The 17,930-nt window shown below is 43.3% G+C and overlaps 1 protein-coding gene across 2 annotated transcripts in view; it reads left to right on the top strand.

Moving 5' to 3' along the window:
• The first annotated feature begins 1,428 nt into the window (after nucleotides 1-1,428).
• The window catches only part of LOC139629278 (leucine-rich repeat and immunoglobulin-like domain-containing nogo receptor-interacting protein 3), a 37,975-nt gene continuing 21,473 nt past the window's right edge, over nucleotides 1,429-17,930 (top strand). Inside the window, exon 1 of one of the 2 annotated variants that reach the window (XM_071491815.1) lies at nucleotides 1,429-2,036. The gene's annotated coding sequence lies outside the window, so the exon portion shown is untranslated. The remainder of the gene's footprint in view (nucleotides 2,037-17,930) is intronic. The other variant, XM_071491814.1, reaches the window with a different exon arrangement.

The following is a 17,930-nucleotide window of genomic DNA, read 5'->3' as shown; positions in this document are numbered from 1 at the left end:
ATTTAATGTGTTGCTGCTTTAGCAGAGGAAAAGCATGTGACGTGGTATCTTTGTGTGTCTGTTCTGTGTGTCGGTTGGTGGGTCATATTGGCTCAGAGGTTGGCATGTTAGGTGTTTGCTGGACTTGGCCTCCACCAAGCATCATGACATGCCGACCCCTGGCCTCAGGGTCGTAGGCCAGACTTCTCCTTTCCTGCGATGAGCTGCTAACTGACCCCAGGGGCACTCAGTCAGGGTAGAAGAGTGTGTTTCTCTGTGTGTGTTTCTGTGCGTGTGTGTTTGAACCTCAGTACCCTGTGATCTGATTTACCCTGACAAGGCAACAGGACCGAACAATAAAAATGTCTATTTTTCTCTCTCTCTCTCTCTCATTCGCTCCCTCTCTCTGCGTGCTTCAGGCAAAATGGGGGAGGTGATTAAACAGAACAAACCCACTGGAAGAGTGACATTCCCAAAGAGTCATTTTTGGAACCTAAACCCCCCTTTTGTATGTTGTGATGGTTATAATACTGTATCAGGAACCTTTTGGTGCTGTTTGGTTCGGCACGCTGCAGAAAAAATACCCATCAGACCAACAGATGAATGCATTGCAACCAAAATGTCAGCATCCCAACCCTGGTTGCTTGTTCCTGTGATTTTAAGATTTTAATGATCACCTTTAAGGCATCTATGGGATCAGCTCCCAGTATTTTATGTGCTGAATTCTCAGCATTCTCAGCTATCCAAAGCGATTATTGTAAAATATAATTTTCTTAAATTGTATTCAGTGTCTCTTTTAGCCAAACTGTTCATTTGCCATTATTTCATTCAAGTCAGGAACCCAACTATGTGTTTTTCTGTAAGTTAAGAACCTTGGTTAACTTTTAAAGGCCAGAGGGTTTAACATTTAACACTTACTGCTATCAAAGTCTTGTCTAATGATCTGGATGGGAAAAAAAACTTGCACTGCAAGAAAAAAAAAAAAAAAGATTATCAATTATTTGCTTGTAGACTTTTTTTATTCTCATGATTAGAAAACTTTTTGAGACCTTCAAAACAGAGGTAAATGTTGACCTTCTTTTCCCATCCCTGGCAGGAAATTCATCTTTCAGAAAAACATTCCTAGCTCTGTCCTTTTGTTGCATTCATGCTTCTTTTAATCATGTCACATATCAAATTATATTTTAATCCGCCTTAAATGCTTTGCAAACAAAGCACTCCATAACTTTTTACATTTTTGAATTATTATTATTATTATTATTATTATTAGTTCCTCTTCCTCCTGCTCAAAATGCAGTTATCTCCCTCTCTCCTGTTTCTCCATCCTCTAATCTCTGCTCTCAGTCTCTTCGTTTTTTTCCCGGCCTGGCTGTTTAGAGACACCCCCTAAACCGCACGCCCGGCGGCTCACTGAATTGTAAATCCAAACAGCCGGAGCAGCAGCAGATAGACAGTGACTGAGGAGAGGGAGGGAGGGGTGGTAGTGAGAGATGAAGTGTGTGTGTGAGAGAGAGAGAGAGAGAGAGAGGGAGAGAGAGAGAGAGAGAGAGAAAAGCATCCTAAGTGCGAGAGAGGCGATCACACTGAAGGAGGCAGCTACAGCAACAGCACGCCCCTTCCCCACCATCCTCCCTCGCCTCTCTCATAATCCCACATCCACGCCGGGGGGAGATGGAGGGTGCCCCGACCCGCTGAGGAGCACTGTCTGAACGAGAGGAACATCTCTAATGAGCCCCCTCCCCTCCCGTGAGTGCCTGGGTCATTTTTTGGCAGGGGCAATAACCAACAAGGAGTGAAAGGAGGTGTGTACACACCAGCCTGCCGGAGGGAGGAGGGAGGGAGGAGGAGAGAGAAGAGGGGGGCGAGTGGCAGGTTTGGTACAGCTGCTGATGCCAGAGTCTGAGAGTGAGACAGACTGAGAGGGGGACCTGAGGAGTGGAGCGGCTTGGCACATGTGGAGCGGAACTTGTGGAGCCGAGAGGAGAAGAGGAAAATAGATTCACATTGCGCACAGCTGGACAGATGAGGAGGCACCAAGGACCACGCTTCAGTCCTGGGTATGTCCACGTATAGGCTACTACACACACACACACACACACACACACACTCTCTCAGACATGTACATTTTGTCCTCAGTGGTTGCTGTGTTTTTACCAATAGAGCAGAGACACACTTGAAACGCAACAGTGCGTGTTTGCAGATCTTCAGTGTTGACGACTACGCACCCTGACAAGTCTCCCCACTTGCCCTCAGATACTCCCAGAAAAGGAAGAGAAATGGTGTGTGTGTGTGTGTGTGTGTGTGTGTGTGTGTGTGTGTGTGTGTGTGTGTGTGCGTGCGTGTGCCTGGTCATGCCCTCTTACCATCTACATCTTGTTATAACATCACTGTGTACCACCACAGGCATTTCATAATGGGTTTCGTAAGCTGTCAGAGAGAGGATGCCAGTAAATGCATGTCGTTGGACGAATTAAACAATCACATCTCACTCGTTCCAGCATTTTGCTATTGCGGCCGCAGCACTGCTCATCGCATCAACTTTTGTTGACGAGCCATTAGTCCTGCGCACAGTGTTCAGTCGTACGTTTTGCGCAATTTAAAAACAACAACAATCTGACAGGCCAACTTGTGTGAGTGTAAGCTGAAGTCCAGACTTGTTCGTGAGCCTGAGACATGTATAGCTCTGCTTACCCCTGCTGCACTGCAGGATGCCATGTGTGGTAACATGACATGAGGGGCCATGTGTTATGTCACGTTGTGGCAGAGTGCATGTGGCTTATGGCAGCAGGTTTGCATGAGGTGCATCAGCCAGACGCCCCCCTTTCCATTCATCTAACCCCCACCACCCACTCCCCTCTCTCTTCCTCTTTTTCCACCATCTTCCTTTCTTTCTCCATTTCCAATTATAGGCTGTCACCTCTCTCCCTTCCCCTCCTGATCCTATCTCCTGTTTCATACTCTTGCTAAGCAATTACCTTTACCTGGCTCTGCCCCTCCGGACAGCATGGCCGGCTAATTTCCTGTCTGCCTTTTCAGCAACCAAAGTGAAGGATGGGCGGTGATTTCATGGCCATTTTATTACGGATGCCTGTGACCTCAGCGGAGCCTGAACGCAGCAGCAACTACATGTTATTGCCGCTCCCGTAGATCCAGAAAAGATATGCAAATATGAAATAGCTGTGGGAGATTTTCAGTGTACGGAAGAATTATGCCTCTAATCATGCAATCAGCTCATTATTTCCTGGTCCTCATTAACTTGTTTGGGTTCCTAACTTTATCGCTGTTCACGGTCTTGTCTTCCTGAAAACAAAAAAACAAAAAAAAAACCCAGACAGAGCTGGCGGGCAGATCGCTCCCAACATATGGGTGGACTTGCTGTTGGCGTCTCAGAGTGGAGAGACTTGCCAGAGAGCTGAAACCCCCTAAATCAAAACTTCTCTTTCCTGCTGACGTCTTTCACTCCACTCTTTCTACCTTTCTCTGCCTCTTTTTCTACTTTCCTGACACCACTGTGGTAATGATACCACCTTATAACCTCGTTCTTACAAATACACTACACACACACATTTACATAAAACAGTCACACACAACCCCAGCACCAGTCATTCCAGTATAACCCTTTTAGTGCAGCGGTGTGACAGCCACCTGAAGTGTAGCATCACTGTCGTTCCTGCTGCCAAGCCTGTAAAACAGTGTGAAAAGACACAGATGGAGTCTGATACTGGAAATAAGACATAGTAGGATCACTGAGGAGGAGGAGGAGGAGGAGGATAAGAGGAAGGGGACATAATGAACAGAAAAATGATATACTGATTGAACAGTGAATCACATAAAAGAAGATTGAGGTGAATCTGAGGAGTCAAAAGGGAAAGACGGGCCAGAAAGAGTTTGGAGGGTGACAGAAAAATGGGAGAATGTGGCTGAAAATGTTTTGGCCTCGGTGCTGACAGGTGCTGATTACTGATGTCATTTTCCAGTGAGTGGACACCGCAGTAAAGTGATAGTTTCCAGCCACCCCTGGGGACAGAAGGTGAAGAGAGAGACAGAGAGAAGCAGATACAGACAGCCCCTGGAAGCAGAGGGTTTCATTTATTTATAAAATAAAAAAAAATCTTCTGCTGCACCTTAAAGGAAAATTCTGATTTGTTACAACCTGGGTCTTATTTTGTGTAGCTTTGGTCATCATTCCTATCAGTTCAGTCAGGATCTCACTGAGAAGTTAGACAATCACACAGGTTGCAAACAGGGCAACAATTCCCACTTTATAAACCACTTTATTTGGAGGTCAAGGCAAAAGCATGCACACCCAAAATGTTGGTAGTAATTTCACATTGTACGAGAAAACTTTGTGTTTTTGCCAAGTCAGTCAGGACACTCATGTTGACACTTTGACTGTTAATTGAACCAAACAGATGTGTGGCGCATCGGCAGGTGGCCCTGTAACAAATCTGAACTAATCTGACGCCAACAGCAAAGTGTTTTGGTTCTTCTTCGTCCTTCATATCAACCTCGCTCTCTGCCAAGTTATGAATATTTAGTTTGGGTAATATTTTTACCAGTCACCTTTGTTTTTTCTTTTCTGTAACCCGGGAGCGTGATTAAAACCTAAATAAGTTGGGACTCAAGAGCACAAAACTTTTCACCCTGGTTGTGTGTTTATAACCTTGATGATACTCCTGCCTGTCTCAGATTTGTTTTTTTTTTTAGCAATGCCAGATTTCAGCAACATACTTGGTGAGAACAGTGTTATGATAACTGATAGGAATGATGACCAAAGCTATGAAATGAGACACCGATTGTGTGATTGGGATTAGGATTAGGCCCCAGGGAGGAAAAATGTGAGCGTGATGTTTCTGCCGGAGGAGACGTGTGAAAGGAGGAAAGGAGCTACGATTGGCCACACACGTGAGAGGCTTTGACTGGGAAGGTGACCAAGGGTATGTAGGCGTTTTGAAGGATCTTTGATCTCAGTGTGTGCATGAGTGTGTGTGTGTGTGTGTGTGTGTGTGTGAGGATGATGGTTGACCTTGAGAAATGCACCAAGGCTCTTAAGGATGTCCTGCGTGGAGAATTGCTGCTATTAGATTGCCAGATGGTGATTGAGATGCATGCACGGACAAGGGCAAAAACACACATCCACAACGCCCACAGCTACACACACACACACACACACACACACACACACACACACACCAGTCTTTATTAATAAGTGTGGAATTACAGCACAGAGCCTTGAGGTTGCATCACAGGTCGTTCCCAAAACTGAATTTAATGGCCTTGCTTCCAGTATCATTCAGCACAACAGCATGAGTGACTGTGTAATTTCACCACTCTGAGTGTGTGAATGTGTGTGTCCACAGAGGTTATTAGGCTTTTGAAGTGCTGGTCGCTGGTGTTGTCGCACATGAACGTGTAAAATACTGGGCATGATCCCAGTCAATAATGAACAAGTGGGCTTCAGTCTCAGGGCAAATAACCTGCTGGTGGAACGTACGACTCCTCCGCAGTCTCTGCCTCCTTCACCGCTCTCTTGTGACCCCCTGCCCTTCTTCCAACACCTCCTCTTCCTCTCGCTGTTCCTCTTACTTATACTTCCCCGCTCATGATAAATTATTCTCTCGCACACTTTTGCTGTTTTCCTCATTCTGCCCTTTCACTTTCCATTTCACTTACTTTAATTTACTTTCCTGGCTGCATTTTCTCAGACGTGACCCCAGGCCTTCAGATTCTGTTGTTCATTCTTCCGCTCACAGACCTGCCTGCTGTCTGTCTCTCTCTCTCTCTCTCTCTCTCTCTCTCTCACTCCCCGTCTCTGACTCTCTCTTTCAGCTGCATGGGTCCGATAGGAAAGTTTTAAGGTCACCTGCTATCTCCCCCTAACACTCATAATGAATTAGCATTTAGCTTTGCTTCATTATTCAGTCTGACACAACCATCCCCGGGGTCATTCTCAATCTCTGTAAAATAAACTCTCAAATTGAATTTAGTGATGATTGAATCTTGCCTTGAAATAACAAAAATCTTACCCTCTGAGTGATATGAAGTCCTTGAGGATTTGTCCATCCCATTTTTCTGTGATCATTCAGCCAGGTGCAGATTCATGTAAAAGTCGGCTGAAGGGTCTCATTTTACTGACTTTAAAAACCAAACATGTATTTTTAAAGAAACTAAATTTTTTCCTCTTTTGTGGCTTTGCCTCATTCTTTACCTCCTTGACACCTCGCTTGATGTCTTCCTAATACAGCTTCTTGTGCAACAGCAGGAAGCACAAAGATACACTGTTGGAGACAAACAGCCTTTTACCACGACATCACATAACTGCAATTAATATTACACCCTGCCAACAACCATTTTTCTGAGATTGCTTTTACAAAGCAGAGGAAAAGGAGTCAAGAAAATCCACTGGCTTAGTGTTAGCTATGAAAAATACACAGATTGGTTCTTACAATGGACACATTACAGCAGGCAATTTATTGACCTTCAAGCTCAGCCTTCAATAGACACTGCTCAGTCAGTAAATGTAATTTCACTGGTATTCAAGCAGCAGCTGACGGTTCAAAAAGAAATCGATCCCTACCATTTACAATCTTAACAAGACTGTGAAGAGCCACGCTGCTTTTGGATCAATGAGGACCAATCGCAGACCTCTGTCTTTTCTCTCATCAGACTAGTACTTCACTGGGATTTCATCAACTCAGTTTATATCCACATCCTCTTGCGTCCGTCTCCAGATCCGTATGAGCTTTATCAATAATTTCTGCGGATAATATTAACGTTAAACGTCACAGAGTCTTTTGCTATTTTCCTTGCCTGGTTACAGACCTCGCTGCCCTCATCTCAGATCTGTTCAGCGATTGAGATTCTGCTGTTGTGCTCATTTGAGGACTGTGCCCTCCAGATGGAGAATCAATCAACCAATCAAAGCTCTGTAGGTGTGGTTACCAAAGCGAATGCCATTTTCCTTCATGGTTAGCTAGCTACCTACAACATTCATGAAAAATAAATGTGTCAGACTGAAGTAGCAGTTGTTTTAAGTGGATTTACGAGGATAATATCTCTTAAATTGACATATTTCTTTGATCATAGTGATGAAAGTTAACAGAACAAAACAAAATAAACTTCCATGAAATGAAACAAAATAGCAGTTAAGTCTGAATATTATGCTATGACTTTACACTTCACTGCTTTGCCTCAGAAACTTGTTTCAAAGTGGTCCACATCAAGGAACGTTGAAAGGAAGATTCCTGTGAGGACTGAAGTTCGTTCTTTTCATTCTTGACCTTGGTGTGTGTGACGAAACAATCTCAACGCAAAGCAGTTTTTTTCTGAGCGTTCAGTTGTATTTGGTCAATGACTTTGGCCCCTTTGGTCTGGAGGTCATAGATATTGACTGGTGTGGTAGAAGGATCTGAAAAAAACTATAAGTTAGACCTTGAAGTGGAATTATTTTATCATAGCAAGTTGCTGTTTATAACGTAAAAGTTTCACTCTCTCCCTGAAAATGTGACCTGAAATAGAAGCTTATTAGAGTCAGAGAAAAAAAAAGCCATTGATTTTTGATATTATAGGTAATTATTCTTAATATTGTCGGTAATATGGGGTGTTAGTGCTGTGGGCTGGATGAAAAATGTCAACAGAAAAGGGGTGAGTGTGTTTATGATCTCTACCTCTAGTCACCTGTTGTAATAAGAGCAGTTGGGTCTACTAACTCACTCTCTCTCTGTGTGTGTGTGTGTGTGTGTGTGTGTGTGTGTGTGTACACGTGGCTGACCTCTCATTACCTGCCCTGCTTGAATTAAGGACTCATGTTTCTTAGACTTCATTAAATGTTGATGTGGGTCATGAAGTTTGTGGCGCTGCTCACCTGTGTTTCCCGTCCCTCTGCAGATGTTAATGCAGGTCAATAAGATTACCCTTTATATATATATATATAAGTGTGTGTGTGTGTGTGTGTGTGTGTGTGTCTGAGTGAGTGAAAGTGCACACATAGCTTATATTGCTAATTCAATGTCAATGCAGGTTAAATGGCATCACCTTACAATTTAATAATGCAAATCAATTAATGACCACACGCATGTTGCAGGATCTCCACTTTCTTCACTTTTCCTCCTCTCTCTTTCGCTTTTGTTTCCCCTTCTGTGTGTGTGTGTGTGTGTGTGTGTGTGTGTTACAGAAAGGTGTTTGAACCGACAGTGAAATTTAGATCTACAATACTCTTAGCTATAGTCGTGACTGCCCTGCTAGCCTTAGTATTCATGTAAATGTGTGTGTGTGTGTGTGTGTGTGTGTGTGTGTGTGTGTGTGTGTGTCTTTCGGTGGTTGTGTAAACAAATTTTCTCTTTTGAAACCATTATCATGTGGAAATTTGGCCTGGCCATCACAGCTTCTAAGGGCTGTTTATTTAGGATAGGGAAGGCATCAGCGAGTGTCCTCACAACTAATGTAAGACAAGTATGTGCGTGTGTGTGCGCGCGTGCGTGTGTGTCCGTGTGTGTGTATTACCATCTATTGCCATCTGTAGAGCAGACCTTCGGGGCAGGGGGGAGGTTATTCATTAACTCTAACCGCATGCCTTCAAGGCAAGAGCACAATCGAAGTCTCACTCAGTGTGTGTGTGTGTGTGTGTGTGTGTGTGTGTGTGTGTGTGTGTGTGTTGTTTCGTGACAATGGAGCATTGTCTTAATACACATAAGGTCAATCAGTCTCACTTGTACGCTTCACTTTTCTCCTCTCCTCTCTCCTCCCTTTCTCCCTGTCGCTCTCTTTCACTCTCTCATCTGTGATTCTTAGTAGATGAACGTCTTTCTGATCTGTGAGGTTAATGAATGCTGTATTGCTATTGATTTCTCCTCTGATCCCTCAGTTTGTTCTGGCACAATACAAACCACGTTTTCCTGCGAGGTTGAGAGGAGGGCTTGGCTGATAGCCATGATGGAGTGTTGTACCCCAGTCCTGCAAATTGGATTTTAATGATTCAAGTATCATTTCTTGAACACTGCTCACTTCACCCTGTAGAAATTAAAATGTGATGCCCTCTATGAAAGACTGAGACAGAAATGGTCAGGGAAGAAATGTTTTGGTGTTGGAGCTGGAATGATGTTAAAATCAGTGTGAAAATATGTGTTCGTTTTGTATTAAAGCTGAATTGAAATTAAGATCATTTTTAGCCAAGAAATAAAAAAGTAAATCAGGACAAGACAGACTAGTAATTTGATTGGTACAATATCTGTGTAGGTGGGCACTAAAAGCAGTTAATAGTGATATGAGATAGCATTGATTTCCTTTCTGATACAATACCAAGTAAAACCCAGGCTAACACCAATATGATACCAATACTTTGTGCAAAATACATTTGAAGTAGTCCATCAGCTGTCAAAACAAACAAGCCTGGGTCATAGGTCATACACCTACATTTAGTATGGTAAGGTTTGTTACCTGTACAGTAAATTATTTTAAATGGACATGTCTACATAGCATATTGTCAATAAAACAGTCATTTCAGCATCCTGGGTTTTAAAGATTACAACAACACAACTGAGAAATGTTCCACTGAATGTTCCACTGAACTCAAAACAAAAGTTGCAGCTCTGGTCTTTATATATTTATTTATTGTAGCATTTATTCATTTTTTTTCTTGCTTACTTCATTAACATATTTATTTAATTAGATGGCATTTTTATTTATATCAATTAGAATTAAACACAAGTCTAGTTTTAAGGATGCAGGGAACGACAGTTTTTTGAACATCAACACACAAACTGAAGCCTGGACAGATGTGAATCACTTTCCCACAGTCAGTGACACGGACAAACGTCGCCTATAGCTACACGCTCTCTCTGTTTACCTGGATAACGCCTGCCTCAGCTAAAGGACTCAGTGAGTGAAGTCTCTGGGAGCACCGCTCCTCCTCCTCCGCTGCATAACCCCATCACATTCTGTATTGTGATTAAATCTTGTGCAATACTTAACGAGATTTGTGGTATTCCCTCAGTGGCTCACAGTCCTCCCACACACATCACATACAGCGTCGTTGCTGTTGTGAGAACTGAAAAAGTTCCACACAAGATTACATTTACGGTCAGTTAACTTACCAGCTTCCACTTAACGAGTGAAACACAAACTCAAGAAAAGGGACAACAGCCTGTTGTATCAACATTTGCTGCTTCTACAAGACTATGACATGTTTCAGTGCATCTGGGAAGTTGATGGTGCGTTGCCTAGCAACACTGGCTCTCAAATGTCAGTCAACTTCTTTCATGGGAAAATGCCCACCGTGAAGCTCGGCCGCTGTCTCCACAGATATGTCAAATGTAGGTTTTATCTCCTTATGAATTATGAACCATGAACAACAGCTGCAGTATCATCATAGTTTGTATTTCCTTACAGAAAATGGGGCAGAAATCAAATTTCAGTTGGATCTTAACAGATGTTCAGATGCAGTGCTTGTAAAATGTCTATCATTTCTATGTGGTTGTGCTTTTTTTCTTGTTAGACATCCTCCATGCTGCTGTGTTAGTAATTTGTTTGGGTGACTGTAGATGGACAGATTTTCTGTAATGTCCTTCAGCACTGACCCCCTATTCTGCACACACACACACACACACACACACATACATTTCGCTCTGAGGAAGCACAGATTCAGACATTACTTCTGCCTCACTGCTACACAAACAGGCTTGCAGAAGCCTGGGGACTGTTCACCATTGGTGTGCACAGATACACACACAGAGACACACACATGAATGCACACTCGCACACATGTGCATCACCCTCCCTGCAGGACTGGAGGCATGTGGAAGTCACTTGGGGATGCCAGCATATACGTGTCGCTTTGTCCTTTATATGTGTCACATATTATAAAGAGGCCAACAGTTGAGTCACTGTGTAGATGTTTACAGTGTCTGTGAAGGTTCCTGTGGAGCTTCATGTTAGCTGCCTCTTTAAAGTGAAATCACTCTCCTCTCAATCTCCTCTCGTTTATACAACAAAACTGTATCGAATCATGTGCTCAATTGCGTGTTGACCTCTGTGTTTTTCAGCAGTTCTATATCAGTCTTGAGACTTGTTGCCCTTTAGCAAGGCAGTCGGGTTATTTTTTAGCGTTCGAAAACAAACGCCGGAGAAGAGAGGCTGCGTCCACAGACAACTTCCCATTTCGCTCAAAAGGTAAAACAAAGACGGAAAAGGAGGGCAGCAGCTGCGTTCGTGCATATTAATACGATCATCTACATTCACAGAGTTAAAGAGAGTGGTGAACAGATAGAAGTTGTTCATTAGCTCGTGGTCTTGCGTGACTGACTGTGTGGTGCTGTGTGTCCCCTGACTCAGTTTGTTTCAGGAACTTGTTCAAATGACTGTCTTTTTAGAGAGAACAAAAGCCTGTGGCAAGTTGCTTCTCTGCTTCTTTGTCATCTTGTCTCTCCTTCTGCAGATCATCTGGTACATTGTTTCCTGCGAACTACTGTACTGGCCCGATTATAAGATGACCCAGCTTTTTCCAACAGCTTTTGGTAAAAGGCTTTTTGAAACCCTCAGACGAGTCCTGTTGGACAAGTTTCCCTGGGATACTTCAGGAAGAAGATAGTCATAAATTCTTAAAACCTCTTATCCCATAAAAGTAAAATATGCAATACGTCCATTAAAGTATAAAATATACTTAACCCAACAATGATTTGTTAATCGGAGCCAAGTGGGAAGGCTTCGTTGGAAACTGTCGAAAAGGGCTGGCACTTTTGAAAACACTTGGCAGGTGATTGGATGAACCATACGACACAACACAACAACAAACTGCAGTCTAAGTAGCTTTCAAAGCCAGTTAGCATGTCAGTAGACTATTTTTTTATGCATATTAAATCAGTCACTTCTCTGTAGCTGCCGGTAGTCCCGCCCGCAGAGGACGCTGATTGGTCTTAACCACTGTCACTCGGTCATAAGCGAATAGCTTGTCATGATATTTGTGACTTCAGTAAGTCTTATCTGTTTGACAGATGATTCGGTCTCGGTCAGTTTCTGCAGTAAAGGCATCGGGAGATGCTTTCGAATTGTTCTCACTGGAATTTATTTCCTTCGTAGCAAACCATGATACAAGCCGTAAGAAACTCTGGTAGGTCAAGGTGGACTAACAAGACATTTTTAGAGCTGACTATTTCTAAAATACACATTATAAATGGACTTGAAAAAACAACCCATAACAAAAATATTGTGTTATATTCAGGCCAGTACGGTCTTCCTAAACTTGAGCATTTGATTCAGTCTTTTCCTTTTCCTGTTTCCCGCGCTGCCTATCAGCCTCACTCACACCTGATCCGGGGTTAATATGCTGTGTCAGCTGTGCCTTCACGTGTGTGGATTTTTTTTTCTTTTTACAAAGAAACTACTTTAACGTATTTATCTCTAAACCCTCTACATCCTTTTCCATTTGATTTGTCTCCTGTTTTCCTCCCACTGCTCCTTCCTGTGTCATGATTTCACCTGGCCTTCCCCCTCCACTGACACCCCCCCCATCTATTTTTTTTTTAAACATAGAGTCATGAATTTATTATGCGAATCAAAATAGAGCAATGACTCTTTGTCCCCTTCTCTGCATGTCATTGCTCTGGAATGAATTATTCAGCCACTGTGGTTGAAATTAGGATCAGGGAGAAAAAGGGAATTATTTTGGAGCCGCACTATTCAGGCTATTTTCGAACGGCGAGCTGTCAGCGCCTTTCCTGCAGCTCTCACTCTTTCTTCTTCCTCTCTTCGTGCCTCTCTCTCATTCCTCCCACCAGTTCGCTCGCTATCACATGAAGATAGAGCAGATTCTTCTCTATCTTCTCTGTCCTTGGGAAAGACTGCATACTAAGCAGATGGGCTGGGATTGGTGGTGTATCAAATCAGCCTCGTTCTTTGTGTGTTTGTGACTTTGTATCTACAGTATACGGTCGGGGTGTGTATGCCTTCATCCATGTTTGTGTGTGTGTTTGGTTGTGTGCACATTTGTTGTGCCTTTTTTTTCTAGCATCTTTACAATATATTTGTTGATAGGGTGATTACGGATGCTCCTTCTAATGAATAGCTCTGATGGCACAACATGCAACAGACAGTGTATTTCAGCAGCTTGCTCCCTCTAAGACAGCCACTGATCTCATTACGGAGCACTTGCCGTCTCACTCTGTTTGACTCGCATTCGATATTTGGCATTTAAGATGTGGAATGACAGTTATTGAGCGTCCTGAAACAAGTCCCACCAGCTCTCTGATTCAGTTTTATGATACTTTACAGAGAGAGGAAATAACACAGGAGAGGTTAAAATGTGTATCACTTCTCATCAGATCGCCTGTTTGGGATGCAAAATGGTGCGGCAACTTGAGCGGCAGGCGATCTGATAGCCCTGAAAGGATGCAACAGAGGCCACTGGGCGGTCAACCACCTACACATCTATACATGAGCTTCACGTGGACAAAAACACGGACACTCGCGCTCTGTGCGCACATAAGGTCAATCATGCGCTTGGGTACACACACATAGATGCAGACGCGCACTTGGATGATTATACTCGGTCTCCTGGGGCATCATTGAAACTTTTCAGCTGTGACCTCGCTAAGAGGGGGAGAGGGAGCGAGATGAGCATTGGAGGGAGCGAAAATGAGAGACAGAGAGAGTCCTTGAATTTTAACTGGATGCTCCCAGGGGAGAACTCCCATCATCTCTGTGTGTCTTCAATGCTACAGCTTCCTTTAGCAGCGCAAGGTCCCTGAGTGCTGTAATATTCTCTCAGGGAAACTCATCCGCCATCTCTCACTTTATGGAAGAGGAATCATTTGATAAATCAGTAGCAAAGGGTTTCTCTTATCTGGTTTTAGCGCTGGATAATGATGCTCCTCCAGCGGCAGCCAATTCTTCCAAAGCAGAGGATGGACCAGAGGATAAAAGTCAGTTATCAGTTATCAGTAATCTGATCAGGGCTCCAACTGTATCATCCCTAGGGTAATGTGAAATTGGTTAACTATAACTTGGATCTTATTGCCATAGTTTTGGTCATCATTTCTTTCAGTCTTGAAGACATTGTGCAACCAAAAGTAATTCAGAAATCTGGGAAAACAGCATCAACAGATATTCTACATTCTTATATTTGAGTCTGACAGTTTATTTTTGACCTTTGAAGCAGCAGTCAACACAGTGTCACCATGATGTCCGTCAGCAGCTGCTTTGGAGCAATCGCACAAGCCTCCTCAGCAGATGGAGTTTGCCCAGTTGTCCTGAAACTGCAGATGTTTGTAAGCATGGTTTCTCTTCAATGCTGGCATGAAACTGACTCTCACAGACTCGTATTAAATATGACCCACTCTCCCTCATTCTGTCTTCCAAATAATCTTAACCTCTTTAACTTAACCTCAAGGGTTTCATTTGTTATTTTGATTTGTATTTCTGTAGGGCTTAAAGATTCACTTGTGCTTAACAGTAGTAGATTCAGAACATCAGAAATTACCAGGAAAATCTGCTTAGTAAAAAATTATACATAAATAAGCACAAATCTTTAATCCTGATAGTATAAACTTCCCTCAACTAAAATGTCACAGGTTTGAGTTCTTGGTTGCAAGTGCTCCTACTGTTGACTTCCTAATAAAGGTGTCAAATACAAAAAAAAAAGTTTTTTAAAATTGCTAAAGTGTGTGCAGAGTGTGTGTAGGTGCAGACATGAGGAGGCTAATAGAAGCTGTCATGATGCTGTGACTCCAGATAGTCTGCTGTCAATCACCAAACCAACTCTGAACTCTCCCTAAATCTGTCAACATGCTCCTCATCCAGAGCTCCGTCTCTTTCTCTGCCTCGTCCTCCCTCTAATCTCCTCCTCTCATCTATTGTCCCCTCCTGTGTATGTTTTATTTCTCATTTTACCTTCTTCTCACTCCTCCAACATCCCTTATTTGTTCAACCGCTTTTATGACCTTTCCAGAAACTTCCTCCCCTGTGATCCCTCTCCTCCTCCTCCTCCTCCTCCTCCTCCTCCTCTTCACAGTAATCTGTTTCTTTTCACCACCTTGCTCTGCAGTGTTTACAAAGCCTTCACAACCATGTGTGTGTACACATAAATGTGTGTATCTGTGTGCGCGTATGAGAGAGAGAGAGAGAGAGAGAGAGGGAGAGAAGGCTGGTTTGTATGTTCTCCTCTGGGATCTCTGGTGAGAAGAGGATCCAGGAAGTGTGATGATCACCTAATGTCCTGTGAAGCAGCCCTCTTTTTACACACACAAAGCTGCACAGCACCAACACACACACACACACACACACACACACATGCTCTGTTGCTGTTGTACAATCACAAGCTGAACAGTTTTATCAGTGCTCAGGGATTGTCGCTTTTGTTTCCTCTGTACAAAGGATTCAGATCTCTCCTCCACATCCCTGCTTTCTTTTATTCCACGTCTCCATCCTTGTCACTCTCCATTTCTCTCCCCTCCCCACATCATCCACTCCCGTGTTTTTTTTTTTTTCTTTTAATGCCTTCACCTCTATTTCTCTGCCCCCCCCCCTTCCACCCCTTTATCCCCACATCTGAAACGGCAGCAACAGTTCCTATTGGATGTGCTGGCAGAATCAGAGAAACGGATAGCCAATAAGCTTTTGGGCTAACAGGGTCACTATTATCCATGAAGCAGTGCAATTACTCTGCTGCCTACATCCTACCTGCCATGTATGCATATGCAATGCTTCCCCCGTCCTTGTACCTACACTAAACAGTAACTAATCTCTACTGTACTTGAACATCCTTTTTGGTAATATGGTTTATTTACCACAGCTTGAATGAGAGTGAAAAGGGGCATTTTATATGCTCGAGGCTGATTTGATATCAAGTTCTTTATTCTTTTATTATTCTTTTTATTATTATTTTATTATTTCTTTTATTATTCTTTTTTTTTAATTAGAATGAGAAAGTGTGTTAGAGTCTGAGCGCAGTGTAACATAAATTTGCAATCAGTTTATGCATTCAGGTCAGAGCTGTCTCCATATTCATCGTGAATTCTTCCCGTGTGAATCCGGCACCACGCTGCTCTTCAAAGACCGGGGAAAGGAAAGCTGTCATACTCCTCCCTTCCCCCTTCGTTCTCCCTCCAAGTCATTCCTTTTCTCACTGTTTACTTGCCACACAGTTATATATTTGTACCACGTACCAGTCAGTCACTCAGCCAGGCTGCGTTCAGCTGTACAAATTACACAGGTTTTCCTCTTTTCTTCTGTGGACATGTGTGGCCCTTTCACTCAGTAAAATGCCACTGAAGCTATTTTACATTTTGACATGTTGTGTTATAAAGTGAGGATGTCTAAAATACTAAATCTCAGCCTTGTGTTATCGAGCAACATCAGGGTTCCTGGGCCTCTCTTACGGCGTCTGATTGAGCATCAGGCCTAATTTGCATCATTCGATTCTCTCAGCTGTGGAATAGCTTTGACCTTCCTCCATCATTAGTGACAGAGTGAGACAGAATGTTCCTCTTACCCACCGCCCCCCACCACCCGCTCGCTCTTTTCCTCCTCTTTCATCCATCACACTCACTACTTTCCTGTCTTCCATGTCCATCACTTCCTCCCTTGATGCCCAAATCTATCCATCGCTCACGTTGCGGTTATATTATGCAGCTCAACACTTATCTATTTCAATATTCTCCCTTTACTGTCTTTTCATCACACCTTTTCTTGCACCCGTCTCTGGTATATTGAGGAGGTGTCGGCCATCTTCTATCTTAAATTCCCCATTTGGTTTTCACCTATCTAACCAGCTGGAGAATTGAATTAATTTCTTTTCTTCTTCAGACCTGAGGGATATATTTAACACTCCCACACTTCATACACACTCACAAACATCCACACACACACACACACACACACACACACACACACACACTGAGCTGTGCAGGGGAAAAAGGGGCCGTTGCTTTTCAGGTGATACGTCTCCAGGGAAATGTTTTCCTTTGCAGGAATCGCCCGGCTATCATCACAATCTGCAGCTGCTCTGTTGGCGCGGAGCAGAAGACGTGATTTCACTTCCCAATGACCAACCCTTGGGATCACCCCACCATTTTGTTATCTGGAAACTCATTAGCCTTTAGAAAGGAAATGACACCAGAAATGAACTGCTTTCACATCCCATCTTGAGCCCAGTCATCAGAGCTGTGATGACAGAGCCTCCTGTTTGCATGAATCCCTGCTTTGTCTTCTTTTGCAACAATATGAGTCCACATTCATCAGCATGACCTACAAAATGCTGCTGCACCGGTGGGTAAAAATAAGACCAAATATTCTGTATTTATTGAGGTAATAACATGAAATAAGGCTGATGGCGGTGACCAAGCTTTTTCGAAGCATGTGTGAGATAATTAATGAGTCATTTCAATCCACACCAGTAATAAGGCCACAGATCCCCAAAGGGCAAGACTAATTCAAGGCTGTTCAGTCACTTGTCATAGCGTGTGTCACTCAAAATGATTGGTGTCTGCATGTGTGGGGTTTTTTTTCTCAGAGACAGGTCAAGTTTGATTAAATGATTTTTATCTCCCTGCTATTCTTAACTCTTTCTCTCCAACTTGCACTCATGCTAATGCTGTAATAATCTCTGCACGTGGCGGTTAATTACACCCCAAGATAAACAATTGCCACACTAAATGCTTTTCCTCGATACACTTACAAAAACCATGTAAACACAGTGCACGTGCACGCACAGGCACAATTTGCGCAGCTCTGTGTAGCTTCAGCAGTGCACGTACCAGACTTAATGACTTGTAAGTCTTCTATCTGCCTACCAGCTGGCAGGTGTCCAAACCTCAGATCTGCGGAGCGAGCTCTTCATCGTTCCTGAAAAACATGATGGTGCACATGCAGCACTGTATCACACAGATGGGCACACACGCCATTTCAAGGCATCATACATCTGGCTTCAGAGCCGACTCTGCTCAGCTCCGAACCCAGAACAA

The sequence above is a fragment of the Trachinotus anak genome, unplaced genomic scaffold (assembly GCF_046630095.1).
Source record: "Trachinotus anak isolate AG129_WGS33_773 ecotype Australia unplaced genomic scaffold, CSIRO_AGI_Tana_v1 ptg000012l, whole genome shotgun sequence".
In the NCBI taxonomy this organism is placed as follows: Eukaryota; Metazoa; Chordata; class Actinopteri; order Carangiformes; family Carangidae; genus Trachinotus; species Trachinotus anak.
Note: the sequence above shows the minus strand (reverse complement) of the source record. Positions and strands in the feature narration are given on the sequence as shown.